Genomic DNA, 25996 nt, shown 5'->3' on the forward strand with positions numbered 1-25996 from the left:
CAGAGACCGTCACAATACACAGCAGTAAGACTGGGCAGTCCTTATCTTAACCGCATGAGGCTCCAACAATAGAATCCAAGTTATATGGGGCCAAACTCTGTCTGATTTCTAGTCACTGGTTTTTTTTCCTCGCTGTACGCGGGCCTCTCACTGTTGTGGCCTCTCCCATTGCGGAGGGCAGGCTCAGCGGCCATGGCTCACGGGCCCAGCCGCTCTGCGGCATGTGGGATCTTCCCGGACCGTGGCACGAACCCGCGTCCCCTGCATCGGCAGGCGGACTCTCAACCACTGCGCCACCAGGGAAGTCCTGGTTTTTTCTTTAACGAGAGTTTAAGAGAGGATCAGACCAGCCCTGATACCCACTCCCCACAACCTACCCCAGATTTTCTGAGAACTGTGTGGAGGAGGTATGAACATGTCTCAAACACAGGCACTGAGTACTTTCTTCCTCTTCATAGGCATAATCCAGCCAAAATACACCCAATTTATATTACTAAGCAGCACTTAAAGTCTCGGGCTGAAGCACATGCTGGGTTCACATTTGTCTGCCATCTGGGTGCCTGAAAGGGCTCCCTAAAGCAGTATCCCACCCAAAGAGAGAAGGGAACCGCAAAGCTGAATTCCACTTGGCATTATCGAATGCAGGGTCTGCAATAGTTGAAGGAGCACCATTTCAGCTTCAAAAATTCCGAGATCCTTCTCCCCAACAGAACCCCCATCCTCATGGAACCAGATCATGATTAGCTGAGGCTATTACACCGCACGGCAGGAAAATGACCGCATCTTCCAAAGGCATCTAACTTGTTCCCCAAATATGCATCAGCCACTTGGGGGTTCTGGAACAATTGTCAGGATAAAGAATAAGAACTTATTTTCCAACTTGGAGTGTTGTCATTTAGATGGAATCAAAGCCTTGATTCTTTCAGGTTTGTTCCTTCCACCAACATTTAAGGGCTGATGACTCCGGTTGGGGATCTGAATAGCAGCAGAAGATATTTAATTAAAATAAAAATAGTTTCTATCCTCTAAGCACTCAGATTTCCTACTGGTGGAGGGAGTCAGATGTTTAATGCATAATGAGGTGATAAATATTAAAATAAAGGTGTGAAGTAAAGCACACCGAGAGGAACATCAAGGTAAGAGATGGCCCTTGGAAGACTGTTGTCTAAAGTGTGTGTTGAAAGGTAGAAGTTATCCAGGCTGACCTCATGGTACGATGGCATGCATAAAGAGAATGAGTAGAAGTGGAGAATCTAAACATTGTATCTATCCCTATTATCTAATAAGGTAATTGAATGTTTCCTGAACTATGGACACAAATTACAGTTACATTCTTCTGCAGGGATCTCTTTTCAGTGAGACTTTTGATACTTCTTTTCTTCAGGGCTTTTGCCTTTTTTTCTTCTCAAAGGGGCTTTCTGTCGAATTGTCCCTTATTATATACAAGTGGGAGATCATTCCCTAACACCCAGGAATTGGGTCTCTCACCAGAGACTTCTATCAGTTTAATAGACTCCAGGCATCTGTTAAGGAAAGGGTACCAAGTTCCAGCAGAGAATTTGGTCTCTGGAAGTTTGGGTTGGCACAGTTTGCTTGTCCTAGGAGTGTAGCATGTGGAGGCAAGGGGCCAGATACATCTAAAGGAATATCTTTAAAGGAATTTAAAGGAATAGTCAAATAAAAATGCCAGGTGAGTCATCCCCAGACTGTGTACTGGAGGTCTTACACAGAGAGGAAGAAACTATCAGAAACCCAATAAGACTGGAAGTCATAAGACAGTGGATGCTCAAAGTAGAGAGATGGAAGGATCTAGAAGGCACCAGGGTATTTTATAGGATTTCTGCCCCTGTAATAGGAATATGTGAAAAATGTAGCACAAAGTGAGCCTAAGTCCATCTGATTTGAAGTCTGATCTTCATTGTTCAGCCAAAAAGTTTTTTTAGATTGTAATAAATTTATAATAGATAATATATAAGCCAGTGTTGACTAACAACTTTGGGGATTTATTTTATATAATCTGGAAAAAATGTGTTTCCTGCCATATATTTTATAACACATTTCAAAATGCCATAACTCACAGGTAGATATATATAGCATAGAATATATTCATACATTCATTCATTCATTTTTGAATCCATCCACTGCTCTGTTAGTAAAATTAAGATAAGTAAAATCTTCAATGAGCATGTAGTCTATTAGTCTATAACATATATGTATGTGTCGAAATATATTTGTATATATTGTATGTGTGTGTATAGATTATTATTAAACATGGAAAAATACATGGTTTATGACAGTTTTGAGGAAGTAGCACAGAAGGATGGAGAAGGAATTAATTCTTTAATTCCAAAGAAAGTTTATTTAGGAGAACATCAGGAGAGTGATGGGCTTTGAAATACAGGTAGGACTTTTATGGTCTGAAATGGAAGCAAAGTTTCTTCTGCACAAGGGTGTACAATGATTAGAAGACTGGAAATCTGAGAAGGTGCCACGTGCAGGGAATCACAGGTGCCTGCCTGCCTGCACCTGGGAGAGGAAGTTGGAAAGGTGGGTTGAAGTCAGGCCATTCGTTGCTTAGAATCACCTGGATTGATTCCTCTGGTGGTAAAGAGCCATTGAAAGTTTCTGAGCCGTTTAAAGACAGTATTACGTAGGGACATTACTGGCAACCGTATAAGGGTGTTTTCGAAGCCAAGGGGAACTATTATGGGCTAGTACTCTACAAGGGAGTCCATTGTACAGTAACCCAGTGAGGGGCCTCCTGCAGGGTCTAGATGAAATGTGACGAGGGCCCAAAGTAGGTCAGTGGCTGTGGGAACATAAAGAGGAACAGAGCTCAGCTTTAAGATTTAATTTTTAGATTTTGGGGGAGGTTGGGGGAATGCGTGGGATTTGGCAATTTATTGGATGTGAGGCTTGAGAAAGAAGTAGAAAATGACTCAGAAATTGATTACTAGTCTCAGTGATTAAAGCTGTGCTAATTCAGTTACTGAAGCAGGGCACAGAGGACAGATGTGAGGTGCTATCTAACAAGCAGTTAACAAAGCTGCTGTTTGTGGAGGGCTAGCTATGTTCCCAGCACTTTGTAAGTCCTTGACATGCCTCATACTGTTTATAATATAATGTTTGTCATTTTATTATCATCAGTGATATTTTATTATCACTTCTGTAGCCCAGATAAAGGAAAAGAGGCTTAATTAAGCAACTGTCCCTGTTGGCCACTGCCCAGTGATAGCCCCTGAGTATGTGGATTTGCAGTCTGGGGAGAAGTCAAGGTTGACAGTGGAAGTTAGCCATTTATTCACGGTCTTTACTGCGTCCCTGCCAGTGGCAAAGTGCAGTGCTCTCAGCTGTGGGCACCCTGACACCGTTGGCAACACCCTAGAAGCGTGAGTTGAAATAACAAGGAATTGTGAGCAAGGGGAAGAGAAGAAGCTGAAACAGAGGACCTTGGTTGTACCCATGAAGGCACCATGGAAGAAGAGGAAAAATAAGTAGTCAGAGAAAGAGGAAGAAAACCCAACCCAATAGCACAGGAGCCAGGGTGGGCACCCGTGTCATTGCTCCAGGAAGTAACTCGATGGAAGAAGACTGAGGAGCTTACATTGGGGGGTGATGAATTCCTTCATGGAAACCAGCCTGTATGACTTTCTGAGGGATTATGAAGTGCAAAAGTGGACATATAAGTAGACTAATAGAATTAGGACTTGAAAGAAAAAAACGGATAGGGGAGGATGGCTTAAGGGAGAACCAAAATGAGAAGAGGTTTTGTTTTTGTTTTCTGCCTCAGATTTTTTTGGGTTTTCCTTTTGTCTCCTGATTCTACAACCTGAGCAAAGGAGACGACAGGGCAGAATGGAAGCTCTCCATGTCCACAAAGTCAGCTATGGTGGGGAGAGGGTCAGGCAGTTGAAAACCCTTGTTCAAACAGAGAATCATAAATATGATACATGTGTACATTGGGTATTTTATTTTGACATAAACCTTGTAAATGTGGATTTCTTCACTAACTTTTTGCTTAGGAGCTGGGCCTTTTCTTTGCATTGGGGCCTGCTGCTTGCATTGCCTCACCATCCATTCTGTACAAACTGCACCCCTAATACTACAGTCCTGCCCCTTCCCGTTCTGGTGTCTTTAAAGAGAAGCGGACTTAGAGTTACTTGTGAAACAATTTGAATACAGAGACCTTCTTGACGGATTTTTAAATTTATGGTTCTTTCCCTCTTTGTCCATTTTTTTCTCCTAAGTTATTCAATAATTTTTTTTTTGCGGCATGCGGGCCTCTCACTGTTGTGGCCTCTCCCGTTGTGGAGCACAGGCTCCGGACGCGCAGGCTCAGCGGCCATGGCTCACGGGCCCAGCCGCTCCACGGCATGTGGGATCTTCCCGGACTGGGGCATGAACCCATGTCCCCTGCATCGGTAGGCGGACTCCCAACCACTGCGCCACCAGGGAAGCCCTATTCAAAAATTTTTGATAATGCCTTTCCAGAGCATTCAACCTAGTTTTCTTAGAAGCATCAACTCTCTTTTATAGAAATTTTCTTAGAAATGCATCAACTCTGTTTTATAGAAATGTTTTATGCTCTGATTCAAGCCTGCCCAGCCTCCAGGCAGGAAACTGGCTGGAGTGGCCCACGGCAGCAGAGTGCAGGGCCACGGGAGAGAAGATGGCCCTTTGGACTGTAGGGCGAAAGCCAGATATGGACTCTGGGGTGGGTGCCTTGCTGGGTCTTTGGGAAAGAAGCCCACTCAAGAGACCTACCAGGAGCAGGAAACTTCAGGAAAGAAGGCTGCAGGGGCACCCTCAGGTGCTCATGCAGGGCTTGGGGTGGGTCTTAGCAAAGGAACAGTGGAGAGCTACTGCCCACGTCCAGTGCCCAGGCAGTGGCCTTCAGATGTTCACTGATGAACATCTCTCCCACAAAGAGTCAGCTCCAGAGCATCAAGGCTGGGCCATGACGCTCCTGCAATCAGACTCTCCCGTCCTCAGCACTCACTCCCACCCACGGTGACCCCTGCAGAAGTGGGAAACCCCAGCCAGCAAGCTTGGGTGTGAAGAAAAAGGAATGCAAGGCAAGGGGGTCAGTGAAAAGTCCCACACCCTCGACTGTATGACCAGAGACTTCCCAACTGAAGCACGTCCTACCTGGGAAGACTCTTGATGAAACCGTATATATATTTTGGAATTTTGACTCTTACAAGAGACTGGGCATTTTAATTACTGAAATTATCTCGCTTTTATGATTAGTCGTGACCAAACGACTTCTAAAATTATGATCTGAGTAATCAGTGTAAGGATAATAAGAATGGGTATAGGCATAGGAATTTTTTTTTAAGAGTCTCTTGCAGCGCTATTCACATTAGCCAAGACATGGAAGCAACCTAAATGTCCATGGACAGATGAATGGATAAAGAAGATGTGGTACATATATACAATGGAATATTACTCAGCCATAAAAAAGAATGAGGGCTTCCCTGGTGGCCCAGTGGTTGAGCATGGCCGCTGAGCCTGCGCGTCTGGAACCTGTGCTCCACAACGGGAGAGGCCAAAACAGACAGACATAGAAAACAAACTTACGTTTGCCAAAGAGGAAAGGGGGTAGGGGAGAGATAAATTAGGAGTTCGGAGTTAACATATACACACCACTATATATATTTATTTTTTTATTTTTGGCTGTGCTGGCTCTTCATTGCTGTGCGTGGGCTTTCTCTAGTTGTGGCAAGTGGGGGCTACTTTCTTCGTGGCGGTGTGTGGGCTTCTCATTGCGGTGGCTTCTCTTGTTGCAGAGCACGGGCTCTAGGCGCGTGAGCTTCAGTAGTTGTGGCTCGCGGGCTCTAGAGTGTGGGCTCAGTAGTTGTGGCTCATGGGCTTAGCTGCTCCACAGGATGTGGGATCTTCCCGGACCAGGGCTTGAACCCATGTTCCCTGCATTGGCATGTGGATTCTTAACCCCTGTGCCACCAGGGAAGCCCCACACTACTATATATAAAATAGATAACCAACAAGGACCTACTGTAGAGCACAGGGAACTATACTCAATATTTTGTAATAACCTATAAGGGAAAAGAATCTGAAAAAGAATATATAGATGTAGATGTAGATATAGATACAGATATGGATATATAACTGAATCACTGTGCTGTACACCTGAAAATAGCACAACATTGTAAATCAACTGTACTTCAATAAAAAGTAAACAAAAAAATAAAATTGAGTCTCATTGTATACACATGTAATTTCTATATCATACGTTTTTGCTTTATAAGTAATTCACAGCCGTGTATGGTCTCCACCACTTCCTACAGATGCTAAGTAACTAGCCCAGCCACTGTTTAGATCCCACAACCAGCACAGCTGATATTAAATCCATCTCCCAACTCAGAGCAACCATCAGCTAGAGCTAGTTGTGTATTATGGGTTGTGTAGGATTTGGTCCCCCCAACAAGACTCCTTGAGTTTATTTTCTTCAAAGAAAGGTATGTTTGTCCAGCACCATATGACCAGCACCTTAAAAAAATGCACAGCACATAGTAGTTGCATAATAAACATTTGTTGAACCTGTGAGTGTAATGGTGACTTTCAAATTGTGGTATAAGGCCCTTTCAGTGTTGAAAGGCAGGGCTTCAATAGTTTCTGCTTGGATGGTCCTTGGTCAGGTGAGAGGTCCGACAGTCACTCTATGTTGGCCAGGAGCACAGATTCTAGAGTGCCATTCTTCTGGGGCAGTGGAGCTCTTACCTGGAAAGAGTCCATCATGGAGACTCCTGCCTTCTTCTTGGAGCACAGAAAACTGTGGGGCTTCTCCTTAGTTCCCAGGAATGGATTCAAGAGGGATGCAAAGAAGTAAGTCTGTTGAGGACAAGAACTGTGACTTTTTATCCTGTTCTGTCATGTTGGCTAAGCTTGTAAGCATAGTGTTCTAACAAGTTGTCTAATGAAAGAATGAACAGTCAGATAACCTGCCTTCCTTCAGTGACTAAGCCAGAGTCATCTCTGCTTTTTTTTTTTTAATAAATTTATTTATTTATTTAATTTTTGGCTGTGTTGGGTCTTCGCTGCTGCACGCGGGCTTTCTCTAGTTGCAGTGAGCGGGGGCTACTCTTTATTGCGGGGCGCAGGCTTCTCATTGTGGTGGCTTCTCTTGTTGCAGAGCACAGGCTCTAGGCACACGGGCTTCAGTAGTTGTGGCTCGCAGCCTCAGTAGTTGTGGCACACGGGCTTAGTTGCTCCACGGCATGTGGGATCTTCCTGGACCAGGGCTCAAACCCGTGTCCCCTGAATTGGCAGGCGGATTCTTAACCACTGCGCCACCAGGGAAGCCCCTCATCTCTGCTTTTAAGGAGTTTTGAAATACGCTTGAGAAGCACAGAAAGTTAAACAACAAGAAAATTCAGTAAGAGAGATATTCCAAGGCAGTTGCTGAGTGATTGCACATTAAGAGGAGCTGACGGCTGACATGCTCATGTTCTTCTAAATGCAGCCCTCACATCAGGGTTCATTAGGCTTTGTCTATATCAGCTCTAATAATAATCCTTAGTGTTCTCCGAGTAGCAGATTTGAAGTCTACCTGAGAGAGTACAAAAAAATCAATTCTGTTTATGTTCTTCAGATAAGATCATAACCGACTCTGAGATGCCTTTAACATTGCATACTTCACAGCCTGGTGTTCATTGTCTGTGTTAGAAAGTGTATCGGTAGCTACTGGAGGTTGAAGCTGGGCGGTATGTGGGGTGACAGACTGGCGATGAGTATGTGGAGAATTCATTTTTCCTGTGACTGTATGATGTGAACCAACTAAGATACTTTTTTGCCTTCCTAAGTTGTATTGAGTATTCAGCCTTTTCACTGGGTATTTTGTTTACTGTTTGATTTATCAGTTTTCCGAACCAGATAAGCACACAGTTCTGGAGAAGTTGACGTCATGTGTAACCAAGAATGGGAAGGGGTATTCTTATTCCATTGTCAATACAGAGAATCTTGGTTTATGTTGTGATGAGTTGTTTTCCTTAATCCAGAAACTGATTATTTATTTTAATAACTGAGATAGAGTTATTGGGAGTAATTGAGATTTCTTTCAGTTCAACTTCAGCCAACATTGAAGACCTAGCCATTTTTAGGGGGACTGTGCCAGATGCTTCCATGCATATTGTCCCAGGGCAAGATGTGGAATACATTTTATTACAGCCCATCTGCTCTACAAACAGATCATATGCAGGAAAAAGATAGTTGCTTTATCAGGAAAGGCCTGTTCCTTAGAAGAGTAATGAATCAGTAAAATGATGAAAACACGTATTATAAAAGACCGGAGGGAAGTTCAGACTGAAAGGTAAAAATATGTCTTCCATTGATCCTACTCTCCATTGAGTGAAAGGATTCTCATAGACTTTTGCTCCCTTTTAGATTAAACAGAATAAAGCCGAAAATAAACATCACCTGTCTCTAATTCCCAGATTTTAGGGCCTCATAGGGTGGAGGAAGAAATTCAATGAGAGTGCAAGGAAGTTATTGGCCAAACCCAGAACGTGGGAGATGCTTTGAGAAAAAAAATTAAAAATTCTTTTTAAAACAAATCAACAAAAAGAACATTCAGGAAGGGACTATTAAATAGAAAAGAGTTAAGAGATAACAAGCAAATTAAATGTGCAAATTTTGGAGAATCTTGATTCAACAAACCAACTGTTTAAAAAATCTTCAAGATGAGAATTTTTTAAAAAATATTATATGGTCACGTTATTTATTTAGCTGCACCAGGTCTTAGTTGTGGGATGCGGGATCTTCACTGTGGCACGCAGGATATTTAGTTGTGGCATGCAGACTTCTTAGTTGCAGCATGCATGTGGGATCTAGTTCCCCAACCAGGGATCGAACCCCAGGCCTCCTGCATTGGAAGTGCAGAGTCTTACCCAATGGACCACCAGGGAAGTCCCAAGTTGAGAAATTGTAATATGAAGTTGGGATTAGACGATAGGAGGGATTTCTACTAATTGGGATAATGGTATATCCTCATCATCTAGAGATGCACATTGCAGGTTTCATGGATGAAATAGTAGGATGCCATGGATTTGTTTTTTAAATACCTCAGCCAAAAAAGTGAGGGAGGGGGGATAGATGAAACCAGGTAGCCAGAGGCTGACAATTAGAGCTGGGCGACAGGTACACCATAGCATAGTAAATTTCTCTCTAAATACTTATGAATGTTTGAAATAAACCAGAAGCAAGTTGACAAACAGTAATCCTGTAGTGGTCTGGCCTCTCTCCAGGCTTTTAACCACCACTGAGCCTGCAGGGCAATGGGGAATTAGGTGGATAAAACAGGAAAAATGATTCACATCTAGAATGTGGACAGGATCAGAGCTCTTATTCTGGAGACCATGAACTCATGAGATGTCCATAGATGGGTTTCAGAATGGTCTGAACTCCCTGTAGGTACATAGCAAGTTTTGATACGAATTTTTTTCTGGGGTGGCATCTAGGTTTCACTAGATCCTGAAAGGCATTCATGACTCACACAATTTGAGATACACTAGGTTACAGCAGTTCCGAAGCCTATTTCAACTCTGAAATTCTGTAAACTCATATATCTAAGAACAAGAAATTTAATTGTCCTATTTGAAGAACTCTCTGCATAGTGGAAAGGACTCTAGATTTCATGAAATCTGTATTTTAGTATTTTTAAATTATTAGGATATGAGAATGTTTAAGAGCCATCAGATACATTTTTAAAAAATCACATCTAGAGGGGATTCCCTGGTGATGCAGTGGTTGAGAGTCCGCCTGCCGATGCAGGGGACGTGGATTCGTGCCCCGGTCCGGGAAGATCCCACATGCCGCGGAGAGGCTGGGCCCGTGAGCCATGGCCGCTGAGCCTGCGCATCTGGAGCCTGTGCTCCGCAACGCGAGAGGCCACAATGGTGAGAGGCCCGCGTACCGCAAAATAAAATAAAGTAAAATAAAATAAAAATCACATCTAGATCTTAGACTGGTTCAGCGATTAACACAATGGCCAAATATATCAATGCAATTTTCTCTCTTTTAGGTGCCTTTCAATGTCATCCTGGAGTCTATGCAGTAAAACCTCACTGTTAAAAGACTTACTTCAAAAAAACACTTAAGAAGTGGGAAGCATTATAGCAATATAAAAATCCCCCAGTTATACGCAAGGGAGCGATGTAATAGCTTTAAGTGCCAGCATCTTATTGGCTGTAAAGACGTGTGCTAGAAAAGACGGAGATTTCCCTAAGCTGGACACTGAAATGGTGTATGTGCAGCTGCTCAAAGCAGTTCTCTTTTGCCATTGCATTTTACTGATATCCTTCCCCTTTTTTTTGAGTAAAATGATTTTGCAGAAGATCGGAAATATTCTGTGTAATGGGTTTATAATGAAGCCAGGGCAGTGCAGTCAGTAGTAGCAGCCTGGTTTAATTCGATTACAGAGCCGTGGTCTAACTAGCCATCATTTAGGGTAGAGTCAAGGATGGTGCTCCACATGCTGCCTAGACTGCTAGACATTATTTCTCTGTTTCTTCTTCTGTTGTCTAGAGGCGAGCAAATGTGTGTGTGTCTGTGTGCGTGCGTGTGTGCTTGCAAGTGCACCTGTGCGTGTGTGTTGGGGGGCGGACACTGAGGGCAGTTCTTCATGTAACAGCTTTGTGTTAACTATTGCTGCAACAAAACCGCCTTGTGCACCACCCAGAGCTCCATAGATTGTTATGTGAAGCATTTATTTACACACTCACAGTTATGCACATCACTTGTGAAGCGTGGTTTCTGGACGGCCTTGATTCGTGCAGGTTGCTGTCTGCTCTTGCCTCCCGGCTGCAAGCAGGTTCAGATCAGCTTGATGTGTGGTCATTCTGGGCCTAGGATGAATGGGCGTGTCCTTCTTCTGGTTGGTCACCACGTCTTCCTGAGGCTCACATCCCATACTCTTCCATCCCAATGACTGAATCAAGTCCCCTGGCCAACCTAATGTCAGTGAGGCACGGAAGCCTAGTCCAGCACAGTGGGGTGGGGCGGAAGTCAGCTTTGCTGAAAGATAATCTAATTTATCATAAAACCATTTTCTTACAATATTACACAAGTATGTCATTAATTTTTCTTGTTCAATTTATAGGTAGCTTCTGACATAAAAATGCTAGATTTATGGGTGATTTACACATACAAATCAATGTCTAAAATGTACAGCTCCCTGATCTAGTATGGGTCACCTATCTTTTATTTTCTAATATAAAATTCTTCTGCCCTTTGGAGATACTCCTGATCTCACCCCTGCCTATTTTTGCACACTTTCCCCTCACCACTCTTCCCCCATCTCTACCTCCAGCAGGTCTTTGAGTTTCCTAAAATGCACCAAGCTCTTTTGTGCCTCAGGGCCTTTGCACACACCATCCCTTCTACTCTACCCATAATTCTTTGCCTCCTAGACATCTACTTATCCTTCCTATCTGAGCTTAAATGCTACCCCCAAAGTGGTCTTCACTGACCACTGAATCTAATATTGCCCTCATTAAGCTTGGGTCACCCTACCCCTTTCTTCATATCCCATCATAGTTTCTATTTACATAGTTCCTTTTTTTAAATTTTTTTAATTTTATTTATTTATTTTTGGCTGTGTTGTGTCTTTGTTGGTGCACATGGGCTTCTCATTAGAGTGGCTTCTCTTGTTGCCAAGCACAGGCTCTTGGCACACTGGCTCTAGAGCGCAGGCTCGGTAGTTGTGGCCCACGGGCTTAGTTGCTCCACGGCATGTGAGATCTTCCTGGACCAGGGCTCGAACCCGTGTCCCCTGTATTGGCAGGCAGATTCTTAACCACTGCGCCACCAGGGAAGCCCTATTTACATAGTTATTTATGTGATCTGACCTTTCACGTTAGACGAGGAGTGTCATTGATGCAGAAGTGACGTCTTTGTTCTCCTTTGCATTGGAAGCACTCAGCCTGGTACTCAGAAAAGATAGTTTTCTAATGAATGAGTGAAAATAATTAGAACCTGGGGGAGGGGGGATTTCCACTTTTCAAATGTACAGAGTTTATAAGTTTGGAGACACATAGACAGACATGAGTTTGAGCCCCAGCTCTAGTGGTTAACTAGGCCTCCATCCTTCCCCAAGTGACTTGACTTTTCTGTGCCTGTGTTTACTCCTTCTGTCCTCCCACACTCTGATTGTATGTTTTGAGGAGTAATGAGGCATACAGTGGATGCAAAGATTTTGGCCCAGAGCTAGAGGCGGTCAGACTCAGGCATCCAGTGCAGGGCTACTGTCTTTCTTCTTCCCCGAGTGTGAAGCCCGCCCCAATCTCAAACTGTGGCCAGCATTTTAGAGCTCTGGTCATACTTTCTGCTTAGTGTAGTCCAAAGAGTGTGCTTAGACACTGAGTCCAGTAATACTATGATTTATGTCAAAGAGTGTTCTGCCTGTGTTTTCCTCTAGGAATTTTTATAGTATCTGGTCTTACGTTTAGGTCTTTAATCCATTTTGAGTTTATTTTTGTGTATGGTGTTAGGGAGTGTTCTAATTTCATTCTTTCACATGTAGCTGTCCAGTTTTCCCAGCACCACTTATTCAAGAGACTGTCAATCTTGAAAATGATACAAATGAACTTATTTAGAAAACAGGAATAGATTCATAGACATAGAAAACAAACTTATGGTTCCCAAAGGGGCAAGGGAGGAGGGATAAATTAGGAGTTTGGGATGAACAGTACTGTATATGAAATAGACAGACAACAAGGACCTACTGTATGGCATAGGCAACAATATTCACTCTCTTGTAATAACCTGTAATGGAAAAGTATCTGAAAAAGAATATATGTGTAACTGAATCACTTTGCTGTACACCTGAAACTAACACAACGTTGTAAATCAACTACGTTATACATCAATAAAAAGCTGTTTGTTTTGAAAAAAGAAAGTAATATGAGTGGGACATGGAACTAACGATCATGAGTGACACCGTTTCCATGGGCAAATGAATTTGGACTTCAAAACAACTGGCTGAGTAAAGGGCTTTTGGAATATGGTACTTAAACAGGATTCTCTCTGGTGAGTTCCCTTTACTGGTACTAATGAGGGAATCTCTGTACCCCCCGATTGCATAGACCTCTCCCAAGTTTATCGTCAAGATGTATAGTATTTCATCCAAGTTCCTAACGTGGCGGGTGGCATGGGGGACTGCAAACCCTGACTGCAGCTTCTGATGGAATGCAGAATGCCAGTAGCTGCATCCACTGAACAACCCCATTTCATGCATCCTGGGCCTGAAGAACAGCTCTGATGGTATTAACCCCATGAAGAAATCTGACAATAAAACCACCGATGCCCTGAATCACTGCTGAGATGAAAACCAAACATGCTTTCGGCGTGACAGTTCTGACCCTGCACTGTTTGGTAACCGGGGATGGGGGGTAGGGAGGGGGGCGCACAGGACGTGCCTGATGGAGAAAGAAGACAGCTGAACCTGGCCTGGCTGTTTGAAACCTATTCATTCCTGATGGTCCTGAGGTTACCACACACACTTTCATGGTCCCTACTTTTTAAGGCTGTTTTATCATGACTTACAACAACAGATAAATAAACGTTAAAACTCAGCCTTGGGCTTCCCTGGTGGCTCAGTGGTTGGGAGTCCGCCTGACGATGCAGGGGACGCAGGTTCATGCGCCGGTCCGGGAGGATCCCGCGCACCGCGGAGCGGCTGGGCCCGTGAGCCATGGCCACTGAGCCTGCGCGTCCGGAACCTGTGCTCCGCGGCGGGAGGGGCCACGGCAGTGAGAGGCCCGCGGACCACAAAAAAAAAAACAAAAAAACAAAACAAAAAAAGCTCAGCCTTGGCGGAATAGCCATGGAGCTATCTTATCCAGGTAAGGAGAGACAGACAGGGAGGCGTCTGGGGCATTGTTTAATGTAATGCTCTTAGTTCAGAATTATCGTGATGAAGGATGCTGAGTGAGTGAATTAAAAAGGAAGAGCTGTGAGGCAGGATACAGGGTGAGGAAAGGAGAGGCATGGTAATAAAGTCGTAGGAAATGATTTCAGACACTGTTGGCCTCATGGACTCAGCCTTGGCGGAATAGGCATGGAGCTATCTTATCCAGGTAAGGAGAGACAGACAGGGAGGTGTCTGGGGCATTGTTTAATGTAATGCTCTTAGTTCAGAATTATCGTGATGAAGGATGCTGAGTGAGTGAATTAAAAAGGAAGAGCTGTGAGGCAGGATACAGGGTGAGGAAAGGAGAGGCATGGTAATAAAGTCGTAGGAAATGATTTCAGACACTGTTGGCCTCATGGTTCCTCTCGAGGGAGAAGCATCTTTGGGGTCATTGGGTTGAGGGGCTGTGGAAGAGGTGTGTGGGATGCGAGGGGCAGAGAAGGAGCTGGGGTTCTGTGTGTCCCCACCCTCTTCAGGCCCCTGTAAGGGAGGCTGGAAGTTAGAACTTGGATGAGTTTCTGTTGCAAAAGTCACTTAAGGGCTGAGCTTCATGACGTGGTCTGCAAGGGTCGGGAGATGTGACAGTAGGAACTCAGAAGTTTAAGAGCCAGGGATGGAAGCTCTGCTGTGACTCTTGGAATATGCAATATCCAGCAAGGGCCGAGGGCATCCACTTACCACTGTGCAGTGAAAACGTCCGAAGCACTGTGTTCCAGACCTCAAGGGGCAGTGATGGTCTCAGCCTAAATATCGGCTGTACACTGAAGGGCAGTTCAAGGTCAACGCTAGTATAAAAAACTAGATTAGGTCTTCCCTGGTGGCACAGTGGTTGAGAGTCCACCTGCCGATGCAGGGGACGCGGGTTCGTGCCCCGGTCTGGGAGGATCCCACGTGCCGCGGAGCGGCTGGGCCCGTGAGCCATGGCCGCTGAGCCTGCGCGTCCGGAGCCTGTGCTCCACAACGGGAGAGGCCACAACGGTGAGAGGCCCGCGTACCGCAAAAAACCAACCAAGCAAACAAACAAACAAACAAAAAAACTGGATTAAATCTCAGTTTCCTTGAGTCCTTTAACATTAGCCCATGGCTTACGTGGTTGGACACTATTCCTTTAGTCTGCAGGTACATTTTGGAAACCCTGTAAATCTTTGGCATGTGGAGTCATTGATTTGAATAAATAATTATTTTAAAGGAATTGAAGAAATATTGTAAGTACCAGCAATGCTACTCAATATTCCTTAAGACAACTGCTCAGTTGTTAAAGTGAAATAATTGACATTTAGCGTATCATAATTAGCATTTCAACTTGTTAAAATATTTTGATAAATAATAAATATCACCATTTGACTCTAAAAAGTTTCAACTTCAAGTCAGTCAGTTAAATGAAGTCATTAAAAAAATCATGGGGCCTCTTCTTATTATAATTATTGATTAGACTATAGTAGGAAATTATTTCCTAAGCAGTATCTGTTGTTTCAACCTTAAAGTAAATTAATTCCTTAGGAATGAAAGAAATTTTAAAGAACTTATAAGAAAAGCAAAATTTGACCCCTACTCTATTTAGAGAGTGGAATTAGTAAAAAGATACTCACAAATATGAGAAATAATGAATGATGAAATGAGACATGAAGTCTAAATGGAATGCTGAGTACAGAAGGTGTATGTGATCTTTCCTAGTCTTTTGTTCAGTAGAATAAAAATTACCTTTTATTGCCTCAGTTGGTTGGTGTGATGGGCATAGCATTAACATGCCTGACCTCAAAAAAACTTGGAACGTTCTCCATTTCTAAAATGGATCTTTTCTACTGCTGTATTAACATTTGGAAAGATTACTTCATATCAACGAGTCTGAAACCTATCAAGAAGAGTGGGAGCCATCTAAGTAAGAAATTCCGAGGACATCACAGAATTGTTTATGATTCTGAAATGTTCAGTCATTTCATTCAGGGCTTCTCCTGACTTCACAAGCTTTCAGAAATGAGTGTATGCTTCATGGAAGAACAACCAAAAGGTGGCAGCATCTCTTTGAAAATTATTTCTATTTATTTCATGTCCACATTTCTTTTTCAAATACCACTCCCACTTAGTTGAACCATGTTATAATAGGCGTTTATAGATCAGAAAGCACCCTTCCTTTTGCAAATGAGATGAATGCAGTAATTGCTATTGATACAATGGAACTTCAAAAAATGTTTACTTTCAATGAAGTCTTGACCTTCTCTTTAGCCAAATGGTTCATCATGTCTGATGACGTAGCAACAAAGCCACATCTTCTTCCGAGTCAGAAAATATTAACGGAGTCACCTAATCGTTAACAATGACTATTACTTATCATCTGGAAGATTTAGAATCTTGCTTGGCAGGATATTATGAAAACTGATATATTCTTAAAAACCATGAGTAGATCTTTTATTCCTGAAGAGTGGACACTGAATGAACAATCCTTTAAATGTAAATATTTTTCCTTAGGCACAAATCCTACCATTGTTTTTTTATAAAAAGTTTTAAATCACTGTGATATTTGGCACTCCTTTAATGTTATGTATTTACATTTTTTTTAAATAATTCAGATGTTCGTAAATCTGAATTCTCAACTACAAATCTACCTTTCTCCTAGGTTAATGTTTTTCAGAACCTTAATGTTTCTCATATACTGAAGACTTATAGAGAAAATTAGCAAAGCTGAATTCAAAATTTTAATAGTTTGGGCTTCCCTGGTGGCACAGTGGTTGAGAGTCCGCCTGCCGATGCAGGGGACACCGGTTCGTGCCCGTCTGGGAAGATCCCACATGCTGCGGAGCGGCTGGGCCCGTGAGCCATGGCCGCTGAGCCTGTGCTTCCGGAGCCTGTGCTCCACAACGGGAGAGGCCACAACAGTGAGAGGCCCGCATACAGCAAAAAAAAAATTTAATAGTTTGCTCTTCTGAAATAAGACATTATGTAAAACCTCATTGATTCAAATAAAATAAGTTCTGAAGATTAGTGTTCTGTTAAATGAAATTTCATTACTGTTGAGCACTTACGGTTAACCTAAATTAAGCAACCTTAGGCAACAGCTCATATCAGAGTCTTGCTTATATATATATGTACACATTATAGATAGGTAACAGTGACTTCTAGACAATTAGATTGTCAGCTCCATTAAAACAGGAATATTAGAGGGAAGAGATATGGGGACATATGTATATGTATAAATGATTCACTTTGTTATAAAGCAGAAACTAACACACCATTGTAAAACAATTATACTCAAATAAAGATGTAAAAAAAAAAAAACACTGGGCTTCCCTGGTGGCGCAGTGGTTGAGAGTCCCCCTGCCGATGCAGGGAACACAGGTTCGTGCCCCGGTCTGGGAGGATCCCACATGCCGTGGAGCGGCTGGGCCCGTGAGCCATGGCCACTGAGCCTGTGCGTCCGGAGCCTGTGCTCCGCAACGGGAGAGGCCACAACAGTGAGAGGCCTGCGTACCGAAAAAAAAAAAAAAACACCAACATTGTACTTTTCTGTATTTTGCACATATGTGTAGAGAGTGAAGATGCCATGCTATATAAGGTCACAGTAAATATTAAGATCCGTGTGTCTCTTTAAGGAATTAAATGACAAATGTACTGTAAGTGCTGTAAGTGGCCTTAAAGATCAGAGATTTTCACACAGGTTTTGATCTTGAATTTCTAGTGAAATCTTCCTCGGAAGTCCAGTCTATAACTCAGCCCAGAGAGGTGGAGTTTTAAGTTGCTTGATGGGTGTGAAGCCTAGAGTCTTACCTCCTCCCGCTGCACCCCAGACACACCGAGACTGGAAACTCAGGGACTCTGCAGACCTTAGGTTGAAAGGCACTGGTGTCGTCCAGTGCCTTAACCAAATCCCTTTTTTTTCCAAATGGCAAGTCAGGATTCAATCACCCAATAAGCAAGTGGTTCAAAGTCATTGAGGTCCATAATTCAAACCCAGTCATTGTAAGAATAATTATATGAATCAAAATCTATATTTCTTTTTATTTTACTATATCTTATGTTAGTCCATTTTTTCACACACACAAAAAAAGGCTGGCAGTAGAGAGAAAATCTAGATATAAATACAGGTATAGCTATATAGACATAGATACAGGTATCAGAAAATCAATTCACAGCACATATATAGGCATACTGTATATATGTATACACATTTTCTGATATATACACATACTTATAAACATGTGTAAGACATACCCACACCATTGAATAAAACTTTCCTAGCTCTGAGACATCAAGAAACAAAGAATGGATAATATTCTGTAAAGGAAAGAACAGTAGTCTAGAAGCTGGTTCGCCACAGGGTAGTCATACAAGATTCATGTTTAAACCTGTTCAAGCCTTGAAGAACTTTACTGAGATAGAGCAAGTAGAAATACCTACTTACCTACCCTACATGGTGGTCATAGAGATCATGTGAAATAACACAGGCAAGTGTGTTTTGCTAACGTTATAAAGCAACATAGGGATGTGTGGATTTGAAGTTAATATCCAAGTGCTGTACCCGGTTTCCATTTCACGCCTAAAGATACCCAACAGCTTATTTCAGGATTCCTCACATTGCAAAGGTTATGATCATTTTGGACAGCTGTCGTTATTCTTTTTGAAAATATTTTTTGCTAAGCAAATTCTCATGCATGAAATAGCAGTATTTTGGTGACAGCAAAGTGTCTACAGAGAACCAAATGTGCGATGGTAATTAGAAAGAATGCGTCACAAGTAGTTGCTGAGTTGCTAGATTCTTTCCAAAATATGTTATTTAAAACACTGACTGAGTATCTGCTTGGAAATCAGACTTGTCACCGTAGCATCTTTGCATTTTGACATCAGCAACTGCTTTAAGGGTCCCCCAGTCTGACAGGGAACCAGGGTGCTTGCAAAGAGGAGGGAGTTAATGGGATGAGAGTTGGAGGGAGGCTTCAGTCTTTCTAGAACATCCACTGTAGAAGCGATGCCTGTTATTCTTGGGAGGATGTTCTGTGCTTCTGCCTTCCTAGGAGGCAGGCAGGGGTTAAGATTGTGGACCCCCAAGCCAGACTGCCTGGGTTGGAATCCCAGCTCTGCTTCTTCCTAGCTCTGGGGACCTGAAAAAACTTTTTCTCTTCTCCATGCCTCAGTTTGCTCTCCCCAGTGTTGGGGATGGTATTAGTAATGTCCTAATGTCCTGGAGTGGTTGAGAAGATGATTGAGATAACAGGAAAGCCCTCAGAATAGTGCCTGGTACCCACCCAGTCAGTGCTGTTTAACTGTTTGCACTTACTATAATAAAGGATCCAGCCCATTACACATTCCATATCCTGTCGTCAATGTAAAAGTAGAGGCCTCCCCAAGGTCCTGGAGGCGACCGTGCATCACTGGGGAAGCTGTTTCTTATCAGGACAGGTGGACCCTAGGTAGAGATCATCATCATAATTGTGTAGTACTGTGGAATTTAAAAGGCCACAGGCCTTCTAAAAATGTACTCTTTCTACCTTTTCAAAAATTTGGGAATTAATAGTCACATTCATCTTACTTTTTGATTTTTTAGTAATGGTTACATTTTCCATCATAAGCAGTCTCTCGCATTTTTATCTTAATGTGTGTTCTTTTGAATATTTCATTTCAAGGAGGGAGTCTACTTGAAAGTTATTCAAGACTTCTGATTAACTGTGATCATGCATCCTGATATATTTATTAACACTGAAGAATGTGAGGTTACAGATTATCTAAGCAATGAAGAAACAAAATTAAAACAGAGAGAGTGTGTGTGCCCATACACACATATGTTCCATTTTGTTTCTTAAAGCCAACGTTTATTGTCAGGCACAAAAATTGGAATATAAAATTTTAAATGAAAAGGCTTGAGATGTTTAAAGAGTCCTCATTACACTTGTCTGGCGTTTTGTGGATCTTTTAGATCTCTTGGCTAGTGCCTCGACTCGTTTTTGCCCAAGAGTAAATGTGGGATAAGTATGTATTGAATTTCAAAAGCTATGGAAGAAATGAAAGCTATGGAAACTAAATCTGTTTATCTTTTAACGTTTATGTTTTATAAATAGAACATAAGGAATAAAACTCCACATAGTTCTCAAAATATCTTTTCATTTTTAATAGGTAAAACACAAGTGTGAACCATTTTCCTATTCTTTGACTTTTAATATCTGGCTTCAAAAATGCATGCATTATTACTTTTTCATGTGGAAATTTTGAAAATCTCATAGACCAGAGTTTTAAAATATCCTGTTGCAAGCTCTGGGTAGCAAAAAAGTCAACCGTTAACACGATCAGTCTAGAAAGTGAGATTCTTAAGGAGAGGTTTAGGTTCTGCTTTATTTTGAAGTTTGTACCACCACCAGCATGAATTCGCATCAGGAATTTTGTGCACCTCCCGTGTAGGCTGGGGTTTCTGCTAGGCTGTCTGGGAAGTGCTTTCTAGAATATGAATCTGAGCCATTACAGAGCAGGTGGAGCCAGGATGCATTGGAATAAACACAGTAAACCTAGAACGCAATTTGCAAAGACTGCCTCTTATGCGTTCACCAAGTTGTCGTTTCATACACAGCTGTGCCTGCAGATGACAAAAATGCTTTCCTAATAACAAATCTAGTTTTTAAAAAACCTATAAATAAAACGAATAATAATTGAATGTGTGTTAGGACACCTCGATGAGCAGGTATAGAGAATAAATTTATGCGAATGTAAAAGTTATGTGGGCAGCTGTGTGCCAATCACTGCATTACTACTCATTAACTTTGCTCTCCTTTGCATATTTGGTTATATTATCCAGAATGCATCTCCCAACTCATTCTGTTTGCATTTCACTCGAAGGAAGTAAAACTGTGTGTTGAAAAGCTCCTCTATTCATATGTTTATTTCTATTCAGTGATTTTGAGAGCACATTTATGGAATTTATAAAAGCAAAATGAGTTGAAGGCGTAAGGATTTCAAAAGGATTGCCTAATCCAGCCATATTTTTATAGCCTATAGATCTTATCTAGAAAAATGACGAAGAAGTATCTCTGGAGTTTAAAATGAAAGTATATACAGAGGACTTGAATAGACACTTCATCAAGAGGATATGAAGATGGCAAGAAAGCACTTGGGAAGATGTTCTCCATCTCCATCTCCATCTCCCATTTCTCATTGGGAGAAAGCAAATGGGAACCATAATGAGATATCAGAATGGCTAAAATTTAATAACAAACAATTATTTTTTAAAAACGCTGACAAGGCTTCCCTGGTGGTGCAGTGGTTGAGAGTCCGCCTGCCGATGCAGGGGACACGGGTTCATGCCCCGGTCCGGGAAGATCCCACATGCTGCGGAGCGGCTGGGCCCGTGAGCCATGGCCGCTGAGCCCGCGTGTCCCGAGCCTGTGCTCCGCAACGGGAGAGGCCACAACAGTGAGAGGCCCACGTACTGCAAAAAATACAAAAACAAAAACACTGACAATACCAGGAACACACAAGAGCTGGAATGCTTACACATTCCTGGAAGGAATGCAAAATACTACAACTCTGGAAAATGAGTAGTTTCTTATAAGGTTAAATATCTACTTACCACATGACCCAGAATCAAACTTATGGGTGTTTACCCTAGAGAAATGAAAACTTATGTTTATATTAAGACTGAATATGAGTGTTTGTGTTAACTTTATTTGTAATAGTCGAAGCTAGAAACAACCCAAATCTCTTTCAACAGCTGAATGCTGAAACTAAATATGGTACATCCCCAGAGGGAATACTACTCAGCAGTAAAAAAAGAACAAACGATTAATTTTTCATTTTTACTTTTTTATTTTATTGAAGTATAGTTGATTTACAATGTTACATTAATTTCTGCTGTACAGCTAAGTGACTCAGTTATACATATATGTATTCCTTTCATATTCTTTTCCATTATGGTTTATCACAGGATACTGAATATAGTTCCCTGCGCTATATACAGCAGGACCTTGTTGTTTATCCATCTTATATATACTGGTTTGCATCTGCTAATCCCAAACTCCAAATACTTCCCTCCCCCTTGGCAACCACAAGTCTGTTCTCTACTCTGTCAGTCTGTTTCTGTTTCATAGATATAAAAAAGAACAAACTATTGATACCTGCCACAACTTCAACAAATCCTAAGATATTTGCTAAGTGAGAAAAGTCATGACATTCTCCAAAGACAAAGTTGTAAAGATGGAAAACAAACCAGTGATTGTCAGATTGTCAGGGGCTATAAGTGAGAGGAAGGAGTGTCTAAAGGGATTGCATGAGGGAAGTTTCTAGGGTATTGGAACTGTTCTGAATACTACCGGTCACATGAATTTATGTGTTGAAATTCACAAAACTCTACATCACAAGGAAAAATACCAATTTTATTGTATGGTCATTAACATTATTTTTTAAAATCATGGGTTAACATATTTCTAGTTAAACTGCATAAGAAGCTAAAGTCACATATGGAAAAGGCCAAGTCAATGGCAATATCAAAAACTTTAAAATATGTGATGAAATTATATTTTTGGTTAACATGTTCTTTATCAACTTTGTGAACTAGAAATACCTGCCTCTCAGGCAGCGCTAAGTTGGGGGAGTGAGCTGGTGCCCTATGAGATGGTTGCACGTGGCTCATGGCTGAACCTTTGCATTTTAACAGCTATATATTTCTTTCAGTGAGTACTTAAAAAACACAAATAACATGTCAGATCCATAATTTCATGGATAATGTTGCCTAAACATAGGCAAACTACAAAAGTGGCAGGATAATTTACAGTCATTTAAAGATTATATAAATTACCATAATGGGTGATTCAAAGATAGCCAAGAAAATTGTTTGAAATTTAAGAGACTCTGAGTAGGTTAGTATTTTCAGAGATAACGAGCTTTTTGGATCATATACAGTAGGAAAGAAAAGGTTATAAGGAAATGACCATATAGTCAGGTTTTTAAGTTACAGTAAAAGTAGTAGTTTGTTTCTGAAAAAAGAAGAAAACATTATACTGAGAATTTCCATTGCTTAAAAAGTGTGTCTGTGTGGGCTTGTGTTGTAAAGGTAAATTCTAAAATATAGAACAGGCAAGAAAAACCTAGTTTCACACTTTACAAAATAAAAACTCATGGGTAAAAAAATTCAAATAAATGTTCTTTCTCGATTTATCTATTTTAAATTATTTCTGATGTGACTATTTATATCCTATATTCCATGTTCAGTCATGGATATTTCAGTAAGGATAATAAAATCTCATTAACATACAAGTGAATAAAAATATTTAACTTGTTTCATATTTTCACTGAGCCAAGTAAAGAATTGTTTTTATGTGAACATAACTATGGGCATTAAAATAATTGAACAATGTTATATATTGTCCGAAGCTTTGGGTTATTGCTATGTATGTCATATGCTTCCCAACAAACTGTGGGTATTATAAACTATAAGCAACAAGAAGGAAAAAAAAAAAACACATAGCTAATCAAGATGTGATTATTTATATTAAAATTTAAATTATTTAGTTGACAGCCTTGGAAAGATTTTTCTCAAGTTAGAGATTAAAAAAGATAGTTTCACATTGTCATAATACTATGAAGACTACTTAGGTTTGGTTTCTCTGGAGATAAACTGGCGATGATTGTTGAATTGCTTTTCTTTCTCAGTCAGTCTCTCCTTTAGTTCTTTTTTTTAAAAAAAATTATCTTATATTGGAGTATAGTTGGTTTACAATGTTGCATTAGTTTCAGGTGTACAGCAAAGTGATTCAGTTATACATATACATGTATCTATTCCTTTTTCCTTCTTTCTCCCTTCCTTCCTTCCCATCTGCTTTGCTCTTCCTTCCTCTCCCCTCCTTCCATCCCTCCCTCCCTTTCAGCCTTCCTTTATTTTTTCCTTCTGTCTTTCCACCTTCTTTCTTTCCTTCTTGCACAAGGAGCTTTCGGATCGAAGAGTAGACGCACTGATGTTTCAGTCGTTACTGACGAAACCGATTGCCTGAAAGGTTCTGCCAACTCACCCCACCTGCTGCCGTGCAGATGAACCCTGGATATTATCAATCAAGGCTATCTCATTCTTAGATAAATTTACATTTCCCTGACCACTAATGAGGTTGAGCGTGTTTCCTTCTGTCTGTAAGCAATTTTTATTTCTTCTCCTTTTTGAGTTACCTCATTGGTCATTTTTCTATTGGGCATTTGTCTTTGTCTTCTTGACTGCTTGGGCTTCTTTTTATACTATTTTTATTAGCTATGTGTATACTTTGCAAAAATTTTTCAGTCTTCTTTTGTATTTTTTTAACTTTGTTTTATACTGGAGTATAGTTGACTAACAATGTTGTGATAGTTTCAGGTGAAGTGATTCAGTTATACATATACATGTATCTCTTCTTTTTCAAATTCTTTTCCCATTTAGGTTGTTACATAATATTGAGCAGAGCTCCCTGTGCTGTACACTAGGTCCTTGTTGGTTATCCATTTAAAATATATCAGTATTTTAAATTGTTTATGGTATCCTTGGACTTAGAGAAACTTTAATTTGATCACTTCTGCCTTTTGCATCTTGACTATTAGGAAGACCTTCCTCAGTACAAGATTATAAAATAAGAATAATGGCCTCATATGTTTCCATCAACTTTCACAGTTATTTTTTTCTTCCTTGGATTTTTTTTGTTTCCAATTTTTATGTAGCTGGGATGTATTTTCAATATCATGACACAGAGATCTATGTATTTTTTTCTAAAATGAGTATATAACATTCCTAACACTTATTATTTACTAATTAATATTATTTACTAAATCCCCACATACTATGAGTTATTCTGGACACTCAGTTATGTCCCGTTTGATATAGTTGTCTATATCTGTCCTAATAACAAGCTATTTGAGTTATTGTCATTTTAGAATACATTTTGATAACTGATAGGTCTTTTTCAAAACTGAGTTTACTGATTTTCTATAGGTAGTATTTCATATGAATCTACTTTGACACTGTAAGTAAAGAAAGGATCCAAACAGATTTTGAGGGGATTGCATTGAAGACATATATATGTTCTGGTGAGAAGTGGCATTAAAATAATATTATCTCTTTCCATCTAGGAATATGATTTTTTTCCCAATTTGCATGAAATGTTTTTATTTTGTTTTCACTCCTTCAATGAACTTTTATGATTTTATTTTTTACATTTCTTTCACCTTTTCTGTTAAATGTATGTTTAGGTATTTTATAATTTGATCCTATGGTGAATTTTTCCCCCAATAATATTCTACATTATGTTGTGTTTTTGCCAACATATGGAAAAACTGTTGAGTTTTTGATATATAACCTGTCATTAAGCTGATTTCTTTTTTGAAGACATGGTAATTAAAGATATTTTTCAGTTGATTATTTTTGACCCTTCTAGGTGTATGATAAAATCAAGTATCAGTAGGGAGGGTTTTGGATTTTTCCTATTACATTTCTTTTGGAAAGTGTTGGTAGGCACTCCAGGACATGGTTAGATACCCTAGTGAAGGTAAGGGTTGCTGACTGTAGGAGCATTTTCTAGTATACATTGTGCTTGTCATTTTAAAAACTGCTCTATTTGTTTGCTACCATTTTAACTAGAATCTTTGCTTTTCTTTTCATAAATAAGGTAGTATTTATTTGTCTGATTTTTATGAGTTCATGCTTGTTCTATATAAATATGTACAGATACTCTCTCATTCTCTGTGCTTTAGAATAGTTAAAATAACAGAATATAATATGCAGAATTATCAAGGAAATTTTAAGGGCCTGGAATATAGAATTTCCTCAGTAAGCTACAAGGTAATGGTTAAGAGCATAGAGTTTGGAGGCAGATCTGGGTTTAAATTTCAGGTCTGTCACTGACTCCCAGTTTGACCTGGTGCAGTTTACTTAGTCTGTCCAAGTGGCCATTTCCTGGTCTATAAAGTGCAGATGACAATCATATCTATTTTCTGAACTGCTCTCACCTGTCTCTTTGATAATAGCCTCCCCCAACATATAGTCTGGCCTTCTGTTCCATATCCATCAGTTTTCATGTTCTAAATTAGATTATAAGACTCTTGAGCATCCTATATTTACATTGAGTCCCCTGAAACTCAGAA

At 40.7% G+C, this 25996-nt stretch overlaps 1 pseudogene across 1 annotated transcript in view; it reads left to right on the forward strand.

Annotated features, from left to right (window-relative positions):
- Window positions 1–25996, forward strand: part of LOC112414630 (ubiquitin-40S ribosomal protein S27a pseudogene) — a 51760-nt pseudogene that overhangs the window by 257 nt on the left and 25507 nt on the right. The window lies entirely within an intron of this gene.

This window comes from Neophocaena asiaeorientalis, unplaced genomic scaffold, assembly GCF_003031525.2.
Source record: "Neophocaena asiaeorientalis asiaeorientalis breed wild unplaced genomic scaffold, Neophocaena_asiaeorientalis_V1.1 scaffold112, whole genome shotgun sequence".
NCBI lineage: Eukaryota > Metazoa > Chordata > Mammalia > Artiodactyla > Phocoenidae > Neophocaena > Neophocaena asiaeorientalis.